The sequence below is a fragment of the Tachyglossus aculeatus genome, chromosome 2, assembly GCF_015852505.1.
Source record: "Tachyglossus aculeatus isolate mTacAcu1 chromosome 2, mTacAcu1.pri, whole genome shotgun sequence".
Taxonomy (NCBI): Eukaryota; Metazoa; Chordata; class Mammalia; order Monotremata; family Tachyglossidae; genus Tachyglossus; species Tachyglossus aculeatus.
Genome location: NC_052067.1, coordinates 142485809 through 142491077, shown reverse-complemented (window position 1 = coordinate 142491077; position 5269 = coordinate 142485809). Strand labels below are relative to the sequence as shown.

The following is a 5269-nucleotide window of genomic DNA, read 5'->3' as shown; positions in this document are numbered from 1 at the left end:
ATAGGGATAAAAACTGTGAGCCCCACGTGGGATAACCTGATTACCTTGTATCTACCCCAGCACTTAGAAAAGTTCTTGGCATATAGTAAGTGCTTAACAAATATCAATATTTGTTGATATACAAAGCCCCACAAACCCCTGTGAATTAAGATGAGTTTCAGTAACTGTTTTAAGGGTGAGGGAGAAGAGCACAGTGGCCTTTCTACTTGCTACATTCTATTCTAACCCAATCAGACCAGATTAGGTCCAGATGCCTAGAGAAATGAATGCTGTCAGCCTAGCCCTAATAATAATAATAATAATAATAATAATAATAATAATAATAATGGCATTTATGGAGCGCTTACTATGTGCAAAGCACTGTTCTAAGCGCTGGGGAGGTTACAAGGTGATCAGGTTGTCCCAAGGGGGGGCTCACTGTCTTAATCCCCATTTTCCAGATGAGGGAACTGTGGCACAGAGAAGTTAAGTGACTTGCCCAAAGTCACACAGCTGACAATTGAGGGGGGGGCCGGGATTTGAACACGTGACCTCTGACTCCAAAGCATGTTTTGTTTTCTTATCTGTCTCCCCCTTCTAGACTGTGAGCCCATTGTTGGGTAGGGACCGTCTCTATGTGTTGCCAACTTGGACTTCCCAAGTGCTTAGTACAGTGCTCTGCACACAGTAAGCGCTCAATAAATACGACTGACTGACTGACTGACTGAATGAATGAACTAAAACCCGGAGCTCTTGACTTTCAGTCCCGCGTGCTTTTACCTAGGCCGCTCTCCCTTGCCAAGGGTCTCTTCTGGGGCCACAAAATTAAGCTTCTTTTTTTTTTAAAAAAATGAAGCCTTTGTGGCCTCTCCATTCATTCATTTAATCGTATTTATTGAGTGCTTACTACTCATTCATAATTATTATTATTACCATTATGGTGTTTGTTATGCACTTACTGTATGCCAGGCACTGTTCTAAGCGCTGGGGTAGGACATAGCGCTTAGACACAGTCCCTGTCCCACGTGGGGCTCTCTCCCCTCTCAGGGTGGCACCTGGAGAGTTTCCAGGACTCTACCAGTCTCGGCTACGGGAGGGAGAGTCAAGCAGAGGCCTGTCCGTTCCATTCCTAGCTTGGCTTGTGGCTAGCGAGTGGTAGGCAATCGGCTACAAGTCAAAACTCACCCAACCTGGGCAGCGGCGTCATGGGAGAGTGCCAAGGGCGTAGACTCAAGTTTACGGTGCGGAAGGCGGCAGTGGTCAACCACTTCTGGATTTTGATCAAGAAAACTCTCTGGATCCACTACCGGAACGATGGCAGATGGAGAGTGGGGCGTTCTTGGAGAGATGTGTCCGGGGTGTCTCTACGGGTCGGGAACGACTCGACGGCATAAGACAAGACAACCCTAACCTGTATTAGCTGTCAGTGAAGTTAAGATCATCATCATCATCAATCGTATTTGTTGAGCGCTTACTATGTGCAGAGCACTGTACTAAGCGCTTGGGAAGTACAAATTGGCAACATATAGAGACAGTCCCTACCCAACAGTGGGCTCACAGTCTATAAGGGGGAGACAGAGAACAAAACCAAACATACTAACAAAATAAAATAAATAGAATAGATATGTACAAATAAAATAAATAAATGAATAGAGTTAAATAAATAGGTTAAGATGGACTCTTAACCAGTTCAAGGTTGCACCTCATTGCACAGAGAAGCAGCGTGGCTCAGTGGAAAGAGCATGGGCTTTGGAGTCAGAGGTTAGGGGTTCAAATTCCGGCTCTGCCCATTGTCAGCTGTGTGACTTTGGGCAAGTCACTTCACTTTTCTGTGCCTCAGTTCCCTCATCTGTAAAATGGGGATTAAGACTGTGAGCACCCTGAGGGACAACCTGATCACCCTGTAACCTCCCCAGTGCTTAGAACAGTGCTTTGCACATAGTAAGTGCTTAATAAATACCATTATTATTATTATTATTTGATCTGATCCTACGGTTGAAATTTCCCCTGGGGTCAGTAGAGCAGCTCAGGGACCTCATGAGCCAGCCATCACACAGCAGACAGGCGGCGGGGCTGGGATTAGAACCCATGACCTTCTGACTCGCAGGGAGTGCAAGAAAACCCCACAAAATAGAGGCCTCAGCACTGCATCTTTCTCTACCTTGAGCTTTGAACAATATACTGCACTGAGTAAATACTCATATCACCACATGATAAGGATGGTTCAGTGGCAAGAGGCCAGCCCTGGGAAGCAGGTGGTCATAGGTTCTAATCCAGGCTCCTCCACTTGTTTGCTGTGTGGCCTTGGTCAAGTCACTGCACTTTTCTGTGCCTCAGTTACCTCATCTGTAAATCTGGGGATTAATAATAATGATGGTATTCGTTAAGCACTCACTATGTGCAAAGCACTGTTCTAAGACTGTGAGCCCTATACGGGACAAGGACTGTGTCCAAGCAGAGCTGCTTGTATCCACCCCAGTGCTTAGTACGGTGCCCGGCACATAGTAAGCGCTTAACAAATACCATAATTATTAGCACCCAGGTCCTTCTGACTCCAGGCCCTTGCTCTTTCCTTTATGCTACGCTGCTTCTCACATGCTATTTTTGGTCTGTTAGGGTCCTGTTCATTCGCGGTTTTGTGTTGCTCGCTCAAACATGAACCTCAAGATGTGCAGGCAGCTACCTACTAGAAACCCTTTTCATAATCCCCAATTGCCCCTGTAGAGTGAGCCAACACACTCAGAAATCAGGAAGCTCAGACCCCGACAGAGCTCTGAAATAGGGCTACCGGCAAAATCCTTAGAGGGAGAAAAGCCGCCTGTAAAAAGCTTCCTGATAACATCACCCTCTGAGGAAGGACAGCGTGGCTCAGTGGAAAGAGCCCGGGCTTTGGAGTCGGAGGTCATGGGTTCAAATCCTGGCTCCGCCAACTGTCAGCTGTGTGACTTTGGGCAAGTCATTTAATCAATCAATCAATCGTATTTATTGAGCGCTTACTGTGTGCAGAGCACTGTACTAAGCGCTTGGGAAGTACAAGTTGGCAACATATAGAGACAGTCCCTACCCAACAGTGGGCTCACAGTCTAAAAGGTGGGCTCACAGTCTAAAACTTCTCTGTGCCTCAGTTACCTCATCTGCAAAATGGGGATTAAAACTGTGAGGCCTCCCCGTGGGACAACCTGTTCACCTTGTAACCTCCCCAGCGCTTAGAACAGTGCTTTGCACATAGTAAGTGCTTAACAAATACCATTATTATTATTATTATTATTAAGGACCCTCCACCTGATCATCGATGTGCTCAGCGAAGGGTGGTCTTTATGAAACTCCGTCTACCAACAAGCCACTACCTGTTAAGACACAGCAGCAGGCCTGGTTTGGCGAGAATGACACCAAGTTGAAAACCCAGATGGCTGCCATCTGTCCTGACCACAGATGCCACATCTGACTTTGAAACACTTTCCATCAGCGTTGCTTCATTCCTTCATTTATTCAACTGTATTTATTGAGGGCTTACTATGTGCAGAGCACTGTACCAAGCACTTGGTAGAGTACAATATGATCCCGGATCTGCCAGTTGCCAGCTGTGTGATCTTGGGCACACTTAACTTCTCTGTGCCTCAGTTACTTCATCTGTAAAATGGGGATAAAGACTGTGAGCCCCCCGTGGGACAACCCGATCACCTTGTAACCTCCCCAGCGCTTAGAACGGTGCTTTGCACAGAGTAAGTGCTTAATAAATGCTATCATTATTATAAACAGACACATTCCCAGCCCACAGCAAGCTTACGGTCTACATGCCAGACTTACCAGCCAGTGGAAATGCACTGGAGAGGAAGTTCCGAAACACATTCAGGCTGCAAACGTTGAAATGACGCTCATGGTGAATGTTTGCTCATTTAAGGCAGTGTGACTCCATCATCATCATCACCAATCATATTTATTGAGAGCTTACTATGTTCAGAGCACTGTACTAAGCGCTTGGGAAGTACAAATTGGCAACATATAGAGACAGTCCCTACCCAACAGTGGGCTCACAGTCTAAAAGGGGGAGACAGAGAACAAAACCAAACATACTAACAAAATAAAATAAATAGAATAGATATGTACAAGTAAAATAGAGTAATAAATATGTACAAACATATATACATATATACAGGTGCTGTGGGGAAGGGAAGGAGGTAAGATGGGGGGGATGGAGAGGGGGACGAGGGGGAGAGGAAGGAAGGTGCTAAGTCTGGGAAGGCCTCCTGGAGGAGGTGAGCTCTCAGCAGGGCCTTGAAGGGAGGAAGAGAGCTAGCTTGGCAGATGGGCAGAGGGAGGGCATTCCAGGCCAGGGGGATGACGTGGGCCGGACTTAGTGGAAAGAGCCCGGGCTTGGGAGTCAGAGGTCATGGGTTCTAATCACATCTCCGCCACTTAGCTGTGTGACTTTGGGCAAGTCACTTAACTTCTCTGTGCCTCAGTTACCTCATCTGTAAAACGGGGATTGACTGTGAGCCCCAGGTGGGACAACCTGATTGCCTTGTAATAATAATGATAATAATAATAATGGTATTTGTTAAATGCTTACTATGTGCAAAGCACTGTTCGAAGCACGGAAAAGGTTACAAGGAGATCAGGTTGTATCTACCCCAGCGTTTAAAACAATGCTTGGCACATAGTAAGCGCTTAACAGATACCACTATTACTATTATTAGGGTGAATGGGAAAGGGCAGAATCACTTAAATGCTCACTTTATAATGATCTGAAGTGAGGAAAATTGTACATGCAGGTGGAAGAAGAAAGCCTTTAAAGGCACAGTGAAGTAATCCCCTCAAACTACATGGCATGATTATTTATAGTTGGAAAATAGAGGCAGAAGACAGACCGGGCAGGTGTTCAGCAATAAAAAATGGGGCAACTCTCTTCAAACACAGGTTTTGGGAAAATAAACGTACCAAATGGGGTCAGACAACCAGGGTAAAAAACAAACAAACAAAAAACGGCACAATCAATCAATCAATCAATCGTATTTATTGAGCGCTTACTACGTGCAGAGCACTGTACTAAGCGCTTGGCACAGAACCACCAAAGGCAATCTGAACCATCCATAGATCACTGGCATTAAGACTGTGAGCCCCACGTGGAACAGGGATTGGGTCCAGCCTGATTAGCATTTACCCCAGCGCTTAGTACAGTGCATCATTTAGATGTCACAAATGTCATCATCATCATCATCATCATAGTAGAGAAGCAGCATGGCTCAGTGCAAAGATCCTGAGCTTTGCAGTCAAAGGTCACAGGTTTAAA

The 5269-nt window shown here is 45.8% G+C and overlaps 1 non-coding gene across 1 annotated transcript; it reads left to right on the top strand.

Annotated features, from left to right (window-relative positions):
- The first annotated feature begins 1016 nt into the window (after positions 1-1016).
- LOC119923577 lies at positions 1017-1154 on the top strand. Its single transcript, XR_005448893.1, has one exon. It is a non-coding gene; the product is annotated as a small nucleolar RNA SNORA7 (small nucleolar RNA).
- The last annotated feature ends 4115 nt before the right edge of the window (positions 1155-5269 follow it).